General features: G+C 40.6%; 1 long non-coding RNA gene across 1 annotated transcript; it reads left to right on the plus strand.

The window, feature by feature from the left end:
* The first annotated feature begins 1818 nt into the window (after positions 1-1818).
* On the plus strand, positions 1819-2636 carry LOC139435986 (uncharacterized). Its single transcript, XR_011645194.1, has 3 exons — positions 1819-1953; positions 2343-2403; positions 2503-2636. It is a non-coding gene; the product is annotated as an uncharacterized lncRNA (long non-coding RNA).
* Positions 2637-13507: the final 10871 nt, after the last annotated feature.

Here is a 13507-nt window from a genome sequence, read left to right on the forward strand (position 1 = left end):
CAGCACGACTCAATAAAGTAGTTTATTTTTAACACCCAAGCACACAATGGAACTCACTTTAGTGCCTTTCACAAAGAAATTGGTATAAAGAAAATTCAATGATTGAATTTCTCTTTACTTTTTTCCTTTTTCAACTGAATAGTGTTAAGGGCCTATGCAAGGGGCCGGGAAAAAGGAGGAAAGCGAAAGCATTATTTTGCCATTGTTACAAAACAGATTGCAGAAACAGCCTGGGGGATGTTATGAACAATAGAGCTCTTTGCAGTTGTGTTGAAACCAAGAAGTGTGACATACTGTAACTCCGAAAAAAAGCCATTTGACTATTTTGTTTCTTACTGTAGGCGTAATAGTGTCTCATTTATTACAATGGATGAAGCAAAGTATGCATCACAAAGCAAAAAACACTGTTGGGATGCTGGTAGTTTAGTCCTTTTTACTTTAAGACCAATATTTCAACTGAAAGCACATGAGGTGTAAGTCAAGGTTGGGAACGGCAGTGAAAGGTGAAGCGGTGGATTCTGTGTACTAATGTAAGAGTATATGTTTGGACTTTTCCCAACTTGAAATGATTATGATCGCTTGATCTGTGCAGCATATGAAGTCAGCAGCAGCCCGAGAGTCTGCTGGCACGATGACTGTTTGTCTGTCTGTCTAAATATGAGCTGAGCGCTTCAGGGGATTTTACTCTCCCCTTCTTTTTCTTCTTTGTCTTTTTGGGTCTTACCGTCTTCATCCCCCCCTTTCATCCCTTTTCCTCTTCTTCTGACTTTCTTGTTTTCTCTCTGCTGTTCATTTGTTGAGTGGTGTTTTTCTTTAATAGATTATTGGGTCTATATGGGTCTATTTATACAATATTACACTTAATATTACATGTTTCTAATTTATTCATATTAACTCTTAGCCGTCAAACACTGTTGTGTTTATTTTCAGTTTTTTTTTAAGGCATTGTTTAAAAAACGGAGGATGCCTCCTCAATTTTTGTGTGAGGTTAGATAAATTAACTAATATACATGTGATGCTCTTACAGTGGCTATTCTATTTTTAAGAAAGCGTCCTGACATGACAATACTAGGGGTGTAACGGTTCACAGAAGTCACGGTTCGGTTCGTACCTCGGTTTGGGGGTCACGGTTCGGTACAACAACAAAAAAGCAAAAAAAAGTCCCAAATGCATAATTCCAGGTTTGTTGTTATTTATGTTTGAACAGTAGTGCAAGTTTCAGTTTAAAAATAAAGAACTCTGACATTTTGAATAATTAACTGTATTAAACAGTTAAAAACAAACACAGTACACAGTACACTCAGATGACCATATTATCTATAATGACTGATGTCAAACAAAAAGGTTTCATCAAGCTGTAAAACTAAAAAGGATGTCTTGAAAATATTACATCATAAATAATAAGAAAGTGTTTCAAGAGTGCAAAGTCGTTGAAAAACATATGCTAAAAGATTCCGTTATTTATTTTTGGTCTCTCGGCTCTCATGTCTATTGGCTTCTTAAAAACAGCGGGGATCAGCTGTTGAACTGCTGTTGTCTTTTGCCGGGCTCCGGTGATTGACAAATCTGGGTGATGCCTTCTGATATGATTTAGCATGTTTGGCATGTGTTTTCATTAGCATACCGCATCGCTGTAGAACAACGCCGACACACCGTCCTCGTCCGATCCACCACTCGCACACCTCATCGTTATTGTTGTCCACAGGGAACCCGAAATGTTCCCACACAGCTGATTTAAAAGAAGCAGGTGGGTTGTAGCTCCTGTGTGTTATCTGAACTCACCCAGAGCCATTTAATAGAAGAGTTACGACATCTCCGTTCACTCCAATGGACCACTTTTTTACAGCAATGGCGGATCGTGGAGCCTCTCAATCGTTCCCCGGAAGTTAGCGCCAAGGCTGGCAGAGCTGTGGAGTTGCAGCATAATAGACCGTTCGTGACGGACTTTTAAAGGTAAGAAGAAGTTTAAAGATGTATATTGCGGATATTATCAGTACATCTGATTCAAATGAACATGTGTATTAAAGGATGTCAGTGGATTATCCCTAAATTAGTAGATTTAGGGAACGTTTACAGATAACAGATTAAGCTAGCATACCGAAGAAAGTTAGCAACACACGTTGAACAGCCTTTTAATTGTAAATTCCGTTCTCTCTATGTCATTTCGTCCAACATGTTGAATTAGAGAAGAGGGGCTTCTAAACGGGATTGTATGCGGGGGTGGAGGGAGTTAAATATTAGATAAATATAACTTTGGTGCGTGTAAGAGTGAGTGTTTTTAGCAGAGCCATATTGTGTCCTTGTGATTCTGTTGATTATTACCTGTCTGTATAATGTTGCAGCCCAGCTGATTCTGGATTGATGGCAAAGGGAGAGGGACTTAAGTGAGAGTGAAAACACAAAGTACGTTTAATACTACTGTTTTATATAAGTAAACACGTTATCTCCCCAAGGCAATAGGTGTGTATAACCCTTTCTCCTGTCTGTTACTCCCTCTTTCAGCACAAGAACCAGAGGGGGGTTCAATGGAGCCTGAATACCTGCACTGAGACCCTCACCCTGCACCCTGAGTCTCAACTCTCAGTGTTTTTCAAGCCTTTCCCTGTTTTTTTGTATTAAACAAAACATTAAGCTTTCCCAATGGTGTGGTTTTCGTTTTGTGAAAAAGTGCAAATGCAGTGTTTGTATATAAATCACATATTTTGTTGCTGTTGGTCGTGAAATTGCTCCTGCTGACTTGAGCCAGCCATTTTTTCCTCCGCTCTGTGTCAGTGGGGAAGCCGTACATTCGTACTCCTTTCTCTGAGCGATTTGAGCATCCCCAGGCAGCACAGCAAACCATGGTGGCGACTAGGAGGCAGCACAGCAAACCATGGTGGCGACTAGGAGGCAGCACAGCAAACCAGGACAACACGGAGGAAAAGGCACCGACAAACTGCATGATATGCTATTCAATGTTTATTGAATTCCATGTATTTGCAATGGATGTTCCTAAAACAACACATTTAACATCATCATCATCATATCCTGTCGGTCTCCTGTCCTTTCTGAAAGCCATAAAGACGACATTAGTCATTTAGATAACTTGTGTCCTCAATTACCAGGGGATTACTGAAACTACCATGAATTTAAGAAAATGGTAGAAATGAATCCAATCTGAATTTTAAAGCATTACTTTAAATCCCCTCTAAATGTATCAATAAACATTAGAAAGTGATCCTCCTGACTACCATACAAGTTTAAGAAGATAATATTGGTTTGAAAGAATTCAAAGCTATAAATAAACAGCAACAGGCTCTTTAACCAAGGCACTGTTAGTAACATGTAAACTAGTTGTTCACACTAATCCTAATATTATCACTTAATATTAGCAAATTCGATTTTATTTTTGAAAACATATTGATGTAAATACATACACATATCGATTTGTTGTATAAATATTGCAAATCAAAACCTTTATTCACTAATAATTACCAAAAATCGTAGTTCTATCTCCTGTTATCAATGCATTCACATTGCCCGCCATGAACTTCCGGGGAACGATCCCTCGTCTACATGAACCACGTGACGATAACCGTTTTTGGACTTCCGGTGTCGTAACTCTTCTATTAAATAGCTCTGAACTCACCATACTAACTTTTCTTCTTCTTGTATTTTGTTCGTTTTGTTGTTGTGTTTCTTCTTGTTCTTCATTTGTTGTTTAAGGGGCGGCTGGCAAACAGCTTTTAGGCGCAATACCGCCCCCTGGATTATATATAGTGTAGTGGATACTGCCCTGAATTACTTTTTTCCCACTCGTAAAAAAAAGGCGTATTCGCCGTGTGACTGCATGTGCCGAACCGTGACGGTACGGGACGAATACGGATACCGTTACACCCCTAGACAATACAATCTTATTTACAACATGAAACACATTTCCTATAGTTTAGGTTTTTGAATAATTTTGGAGGTTGAGGTCATGATTACAGTTTGGCACCAGATCATTATCATAAACTGAAACTGAGTACATAATGGTTTCTATCAGATATGTATAAAATCATAACCATTTGATTTTGTTTATGTAACTAAGATTAGGTTTAAAGTGTATACGTTTTCTGAAGTGATAAAGATGAAACGTCATTACAATCACAATCATCTTTTGCCCTTTCACGTATTCACATTTGGGCACAAACACGTGGCTCTACCACACGACATCACACTAATTGTGCACACAGAAACACGCGCACACACACGCGCACACACACCACCCACCAGTCAAAAGTTGAGTCAGAACCCCTCAGGTTTGCTGACTCAAAGACCTCTCCTGTTAAATCTCTAATGTCATTTCCTGCACACACACCCATACACAAACACAGTCCATGGCAAATGTAGATGTGCCCATATTCATATCCCTATGCCCACACATAGTTGGCATGCACTCAATAAAGCATGCTTGAATGCGTCATCATGCCAATGTATTGAACACACAAAGTTGATGCATGAACAAAAATGCAAACAGACAAAACTATACGCACAGACATATTGATATCTTGTATCTTTAAGATCCTCAGTGTACTGTTGAGTGCAATAATATCACTAATGTGGTCAGCAGTGTATTTGTCTATCTAATGTAGATCTTTCCCCTTTGTCATTTTCTATTTTCAAGCCATGCTTCAGTGGTGTGGGGATTTTATAAATACTGAAGTCACCCCAACGTACCGTAAATCTTAAAATCCTTTACAACTTGTTCTTATTTCGATTTTTTAAATTATTAATCAATCAAGTTATTTAAATTATAAAACTGTCTCTAACTGGTATTTCCTAGCAAACATCTGAATACAAATAATCTACTAATATTGTCATCAAAATACCTACGAAGTATTTATATGTGGAGTATAAATCCACACATGTTGATAAAACTCCCAAATCCCCAGAGGTCCTATACTGTAGTTGCCCCTGTCTAAAATAAGTCACATTTCAGTACTGGGATGATCTGATTAAAAAAACACATTTAAGATTGTAATTCAATTCAAAGTAATGTTATTTACAGTATTATAAAACCTCTAACTTCACAGGGACCAAACCATACTGAGGACATGACCTCTGTGTCTTTGATTGTATCTAAAGCTCTGGACCGGGTCAGCAAGAAGTCGAGGCTTACCCCTAGTTTCCACCGGGTCCGTCTGCGTCGCGTAACGGCTGCGCCCCGGTTTTGGTCCGGCCTCCTCCGGCGTCATACCCGACCGGGCGCGTTTCAGAAGCGGAGCGTCTTGCCTGCCGGCTCGCAGTTTCAGTTGATTTGAGCATATTTCCTGGACAGACTTTGTACATACAAAGTTAATAATAATTGTAATATCCCAGTTATAAACGACATGAATCAAAGATGTGTTGCTGTATTTTAGTGGTAAAATCATCATAATTATTCTATATATAGGGTATAATTTACACAGTGCCTGTAAACCGGAGGAGAACGCTGGCATTTCTCCTCCTACTTGAACGACTATGGAGGGATAGGGTCTGCAAAATGAGTTATATATAGTTATATATATATATATATATATGCTATATATGCTCTGAACGTTCCACTTCCTGGTGGAAAACTAGGGGTTACCCCTAGAAACTAGGGGTTACCCCTAGTTTCCACCGGGTCCGTCTGCGGCGCGTTACGGCCGTGGCGTCCGCAAGGATCGCGGCCACTCTAGTCAATGGGTGCTATTCCACCAGACACGCCGCGTTACGGCTCAGAAGCGTCCCAGAAGCGTCCCAGAAGCGTCTCGCCGCTGGGCTCCGCTCGAAATAGGATTGAAGTCTATTTTTCGACGCGACACAGCCGTAAGGTAATGTCGGGCAGGAAGTGGAACGGTGACAGCATCCGGCCCACCCCCCAAATAAACTAATTTGCAGACCCCCCTTCACATCACTACATCGTCTCCACAACGACACGCACAATGGACGACGAAGTTTTTATATTGGAAGTGGAAAAACACTTGATTTTATATGACACAACAAATCTTTTTTACAAGGACAACACCAGCGTTCTCCTTCGGTTTACAGGCACTGTGTGTAAATTATATAGAATAATTATGATGATGAATGCATTTTTTTTACCACTAAAATACAGCAACCCATCTTTGATTCATGTTGTTTTTAACTGGACTATTACAATTATTATTAATTATGTCTGTAGTATACAACACAACAAAATAGTAAATAACAACAATAAACACGATTTAAACAGACACAAAAATAAACCATTTAACTACGAAGCCTACTTACTTTCTTGTAGAAGTACAAATGTCCAGGAAATATGCCCAAATCAACAAGAACTGCGATCCGGCATGCACGACGCTCCGCTTCCGTAATGCTTCTGAAACGCCGGAGGAGGCCGGACCAAAACCGCGGCACAGCCGTAACGCGCCGCAGAAACTAGGGGTCAGAGTGTTTTCGTGTGAGAGATTAAATGAATTCCTTTTGACCCAATCAGGAGAGGATCTCATACATTCAGCGGCCGGTTTTGTTTGGTTTTTATATCATATAATAATAAACATGTAGCTAAATTATTAAAACATACATTTAAGAAACACAGATAAGTAGAACATAGATCAGTGGAGTATGGAAAACAGTTATGCGAAGATCCTGCCCTTCATAACATTTTGCCCTCATACACAGATTGCAGTTGAGTGCACCCTCATACACAATCACAAACACTTAATCTGCATTTCTAATCAAAAGCAGAACATTTCACTCACAGGAGGTCGTGTAGTTAATTTGAATTGGTTGCTCTTTTTATTTAATACTAATTAAAAATCTTTGCCAAGATAATCTTAATTGCACTTCGGCACACACATACTGTGCAGACTGATGGTATACTGCGAATCAGTTTCAGCACTAAACAGTTACAATCTGCCTTTACTATATTCCATGTGCCATGAGAAACACAAGTCCCTACTGTTCTGCACGTTGCTGAAGAAGAGGCTGCCAGCTCTGTGCCAATTATTTGAAAGTATTGTAACATTTAAGAATGAACAGACTCAAGGGGCTGAGGGTATATTTAGTATATGCTCTCTATAAGTCATTGTACAGAGAGGAGAATCACTTCACTGACTAATGACAGAAACTAGGGAATAAGAAGACATCACCATAACTGAGGATTTATATTTTCCTGCCTGAAATGGCCATCTCTGTCCTTCCATTCCCTCTGGTCCATGTTCTTTCTCTTCTTTTTCTCAATCCTTCCCTTTGTTTTTATTCTTTCCTTTTATTGCCTCCTGCCTCCAAAGAAGCTAGAATTGCGATGACATTAGCGAGACCTCCTTTCTTGTCTCTCAGAGGAGAGGAGCATAATTACTGTGTCTGGGCTTCGGCAAGAGTCCCTTGGCCCTTATTGTGTTGAAAGAAACCTCATTTTCACAGCTGCACTGCCACACTTTATTTAAAAATTAAAAAAACTTCATAAAATCTTATACAGTTAACTTAATGTATAGAGGGGATTATAGAGTAAGTGTTTAACACGTTTAACAGCTTTGGTTTAAATAGAGCCATCTTTAGGTCTCCTGAATGTAAGAGCAATTGGTTACCTGAACTGTAAACAGAAACGTTTTCGGTTAGTTGAAAGCAATAATATTAAGTTGAACCTAATATTTTGCTTTCAACTAACCTAATACAGTCATGAGAAATATTTCGACATTTAGTTAAAGTCAACGTTTCAGTTTTCCCAATATGTGTTTCATTTGAAAAGAAAAGAAATCAAGACCAGTCTTTGACACCTGAATGCTTTTCTCCTCCAGCAGTCTGGTGTTTCTCCTAGAGAGTTCAAACGAAAGAACTGGAGACAGGAGGTTTCTGCAGGGATATAGGGCACTAAAACCGCAACCACAGTGTCTGATACGAGCCTTCTGCATCCCTGGGACTTACTGCCAGCTCTTTCCGTGTCATGGTATCTTTTATTGCTCTCACGTCGAGCTTTCCCTTTCATCTTTTATTATGGTTTATCTCTTCGTAGATATTCTTTTGTTAGTCTTCCTCTTATCTGTCGGTTTTCATATCTGGCTCTTTCCATCTCTCCCACTTTATTTTTTCTCTCTGTCTCATGCACACAAACACTTACACACAAAAAATGTACGTTAAACAAAAAGAACTTTCCTAATGTGATATAACAATATCTTGAACCAACTCACACATGTGGACACACACACACACACACACACACACACACACACACACACACACACACACACACACACACACACACACACACACACACACACACACACACACACACACACACACACACACACACACACACACACACACACACACACACACACACACACACACACACACACACACACACACACACACACACACACACACACACACACACACACACACACACACACACACACACACATTCCCTCAGAGTTCTGCAGCTTATGATAATGTCTGTCTCTTCCAATTAGGCACTTCTTTCTCTGTAATGTTTTCCACACTCCTTGCACTCTTTTCCTCTTAAGTCTGTCCTTTGTTTCCCCTCTTGTCTCTCCCATTCATTATTTTTCTTTCTAAGCTATCAGCTATCAGCTTCTAACCGGTCTCTGACACAAAACAGATGTCTCTCCGTCCCCTGCTTCCTTTCCTCTATCTCTTCCTGCTCTTCCGTCTCTCTCACTTCGTCTTCACCTACCTTTGGTTCTCAGCACTACATGTTGTGCCTCTGCCCTTTACTCGCTGCCTTCTTCTCTGTCATTGATGTCGCACCGTCTACATTCTCACATTCTTCACTTTCTCCGTTCGATTGGTTCACATCAACATTGTAATGATTTCCAGAAGAACAAGTGCTGAGAGGAGCATTGTCTGACTCTCTTTGTCAGCAACGTCATTCATGTACAAACAAACAGTCTCGTAAATCAATAGTTTGCAGCCTCAAGTAGCTGTTGTGACTTTGGCTGTTCACTTTGTCTCACGCCTTCTCTCTTTACTCTTTCTCTCTGTACGATTCATTCATTTAAACGTTGATTGATAAGAGATCCACTTACATATAGTGTGGTACCCTTCGTTTCTGTTTCTTTGTTTCAGAGGGAACAACATTGCTATCTATTCAACATCCATTTGTTTGTTCCAGTAATAATGTTTATCCCCTGACCACCCTCCAAAAAGTCTCATAAATCAGTTTGTGCACATCATATATTTACTACATTGTTAATTCTCTTCATACTTTTGAACGTTTGTTATTTGTGTGTTCCTTAATTCCCTCTTTTTCCACTTGTTATCTTCCGCTAATCTTTTCCATCCCAGATCACCTGAGGTGAGATCACCTGCTACATAGTAGAGTGAGTCTCATTATCTCTGCCACCTGAAGAGTGTGTGTCAGTGTGCATGAGCAGTTGTGTGTCTCAAACAGTTGTTGTAGGGATTTTGGGTGGGAAGGGGGCCAGGGGCATATGTGCAAAATGCATTGTGTATATTTGTCAAAATATGACATTTTCAATTTCTAGATCAGCTGTTCTGTAGCCAATGTGCTGCAGGCTTGTTTCGGATTGGTTCTCCCACAACACAGGCGCGTTTGTTTGTTTTAATGGGCTTGGGTCCCAGTGTGACACTGAATTTATTCAACATGGTGAAAGTCTAAGGGTTTCTAAAACGACAATAGAAACACTCCCTTTTGCAATGTTCCCAGCACCCCTCCCTCCATAAATTCAAGACTTCCTATGCCTTATTCTGTTGTTTTATTGCAGGGGAACTTTGCTGAGGTCTTTTACAGGACTGGGTTTTCCCAAATCCAGTTGGACATGACTCAATGAGAAAAGCACCGACTGCCCTTATTGATTCACACTTGGTAACCAGATTGTGTTCACCATTACTTAACAGGGAAATAGATCATGAAAGCCCAAAGACTGCCTCTTAAACTCAGCTTTCTGGGTGTATACCTGCATTTTAGTTTTGAATGTGTTTATGCAACTTTATGTCGTTATGTCCTTATGTGTCAAATGAATTAATAATAATAAACCATAGCTTGTTATATCAAATACTGTTCTAATTTGATTGAACATACCACACTAGGTAGTTTTTCAACCACAGTTTGTAAATTAACCGTGAAAGAAAAGCACTCAGTTGAGCTAAACATCTGTTCCTCAGTTGTGAAGGTTGTATCCATTATATGGAGTCATATAAAAAGCCATTAACTCTTCCAGAAACATAGACCATGTAGACCAGGAACGTATTGTGCAATAATGCATTAAAAGACAATGCAAGTGGGCGTTTCTTATAGTACAGTTTGATACAAAAATAAAGGTTAACTCTCTTGGTTCCTTTGGAGGAAAATATGTTTGCACTTTAACACCTTTTCATTTTTGTAGATTTTTAAACAGACTTTAAAGACCGATAAATAATGTAGGTATCTCAGAGTTGCTCTCTGTGGCAAATACATAACACTGATGTGTGTCTTACAGAATGAGCTTTGAGGGCTGGAAACAGACGACATGCCTCCATTGAGCAGATGATTCATTACCTGAAGCGCTCCGAGCTCTTTTTTTCAGGGTAGTCTTTATCTTGTATCCTCCGTCTCGGGTGTGTGGTGTGGGATGTACAGTATGAGTAAAGCAATACTGCAATGATTAATTAAAATAATAAATTAAGCAGCATATTTCAAGCTTGGTGATTGGGTGAAGCAAAGCTGTCGTAACCTCTGGATTTCATGGTCAAAAACATCAACTTAGATCAAAGAAGTAACAGCTGAAAATACTCTGTAGCTGTGTATATCGTAATTTTTCAAACAAATACATAATTTACTCTCACAAGGGGTGCTGACAGCAGCGCATATTGTGGAGCTTAAACCAGCTGTGTGAGTGTCCTCCTTGGTTTAACTTGTACTTGTGTGTGTGTGTGTGCGTGCGTGCGTGTGTGTGTGTGTGTGTGTGTGTGTGTGTGTGTGTGTGTGTGCGTGTTTGTGTGTGTGTCCTATAGTGATCCAGTTTCCAGTCCCATTGAAAGTAGGCCAGCCAGTTGGTCCATGAGTCTGCCTTTTCTCCTGAGAAAGGAGACTCCCTGACATGACAGCATTTTGAACAGCTGACCGACACACCCGACCTGGCGGACACTCCACACACACATTAACTTACACACAAGGTATCAAATATACAGTAGATGGATACACAAACACTTACAGCACACAACACACATTGTCCTCTTACTGTGAATACATTACACACCCAAAGTCCGCTCTTAGCAGTATATTGTGATGGATACTGTAACCGTTTTGTTTCCCCGGGTGTACACATTGTGTGCTGAGGTCACTGACTCTCAGTCAAACCCAGATTAATGCTGACATGAATTGTGTTGAACTCAGTGATCCTGAACATATTTTATCTTTTGTGTGATTGGATTATTTGTAGTGGTGGGAGAAGTACTCAGATGAGGTTTACTGGGACTTGTAATGCAACCAAAGACACAGGGACATTGCATTTTTATGAATACAATATCGCTGAAACCAGCTCATCAAACATTTCACATTGTTCAATGAGTATTTAAAATGTATTCACACACTATTTTGCCATTGTGTGAATAGGATTGGGTTGTTTTTGCCAAACTGTAACCCTTGCAGACCGCCTATGTAACAAGTTAGACACTTATATTATCGTTTGTTTGGTGGCTCATCTAAACTCTCCTGTCATTTCAGATCCCGCCTTCCTCCAGGCCCTTGTGATCAGCTCACTTCCCTCACCTGGTCTCCCCTGCCCTTCCCCTCACCTGTTACTCATTCCCTCATCACTCCACAGTATTTATACCACCTCACTATCACTTGTCCTTTGCCAGATTGTCTTGTCGTTTCCGCCAAGCTCTCCAGTGAGTGTTGTGCTCTAGCCTAGATTTTTGTCCTGCCCGGTATTTGATCCCTGCCTGCCTGTTTACGGATCTCGAGTTCCTGCCTGCTCCCTGTCTGGTTTTGGTTGCCTGTCTGATGGATTTCCTGGTGTTGACCCTGCCTGTCCCTGACCTGAATAAAATGAACATTGCTATACACTGGTTGTATCTGAGTCGTGCTATTGGGTTCTGATCTGTACCTGTGATCGTGACAGCCTATGGGCTGGGCTGGATGTACTATTCCTAAACTAGATCCAGATATACCCTTGACCTCTAAATGTCGAAAGTTACTTTAAAGGTCCCATGTCATGCTTTTCCGGTTATACGCGTCCCCTTGTGTGTTATGAAGGTCTGCATGTAAACGGTCTGCAGAGTCAAAACCCTCAAAGTACACCCTGTAGCGAGTACAACTCTAACACAGAAAATACCTCCCCAAAACGCCTCGTTGAAGATACGTCACTGTCCATTGATTCTTCCGGGTAACTCATGATGTCATGCGTTACCCGGAATCAAATGGACCAATCCGTGGAGCCGTTACGTTACGTCCGCGGAGCCGTTACGTTAAGCCCCCGCTGATTGGTCCAAATTGACCAATCCACTGACTTCCTCACACACACACTCAGTGCAGGCAGCTCTGCTGATTTCTCCTCCCTGGCTGCAGGCTGATAACAGACAGTTGGGATCGCAGCAAAGTTCTCTCTGCAGACCCATTCTCACAGCGTTTATCAACCTTTTTCTTACTCAATATCAAGCCACACTTATTGTTTTTACTTCGCTGTGACTTTGTGTGTGCTCAGGGTGAGTTTGGCTGTATTTCGCTGTCTATCGCTAAACAAGGAAATAACACCTCCACGGAGCTTAGCGCGATTCACAACGTCCCGACCAATCAGAGCACACTGTGCTCACATGGAGGGTGGAGGCTGGAGCTATTGGAGCTACAACCAACCCGTAAAGGCAGAGAGTGAAATTCAGTAATACACGTAGTTTACAGAGATGCTGTTTGAGAAACCAATGTGAGTTTGGAAAATTGCACAATATAAATCTATTTATTTATCTGAGGCAGTATACCTCAACAATGGAATTATGATCAGTGGAAAATGGAAATGGCCATGACATGGGACCTTTAAGGGGATTCTCTTTTGTATTGTTTTTTAATCAACAAAACATTGATAAACCGGTTAATGCATGTCTCTCCTCAATATGAGGGCTGGTTAGTCTTCTTGAGTATTTTATTTTACAGTACCTACAAAAACAGATCTTTAATGTCACTGAACTCAAATGAAGTATGTGTAACAACATAAGCTGCTAATGGACTCATGCACTAGTGTAAACACTGCCTGCTGTGAGAGGATACCACTCCTTGACGTATGTGCTACCAGATGTGTTTTGAGTGTATGTTGCAGATATATAGGGTTTGTTATGAGTCTTTCTTTGCCTTTTCATCTTAAAACATTTTTCAGCTGCTCAAGTAGTATAACTGTGAGCTCTGTTCATCACTCAGTGTGTGTGTGTGTGTGTGTGTGTGTGTGTGTGTGTGTGTGTGTGTGTGTGTGTGTGTGTGTGTGTGTGTGTGTGTGTGTGTGTGTGTGTGTCTGTGTGTGTGGGGGGGAGGGGGGAGAGACATATCTTGCCTGTACAGTATATTACTGTCTTGGGTTTAGCCACAAAT

Source organism: Pseudochaenichthys georgianus, chromosome 21 (genome assembly GCF_902827115.2).
Source record: "Pseudochaenichthys georgianus chromosome 21, fPseGeo1.2, whole genome shotgun sequence".
Taxonomy (NCBI): Eukaryota; Metazoa; Chordata; class Actinopteri; order Perciformes; family Channichthyidae; genus Pseudochaenichthys; species Pseudochaenichthys georgianus.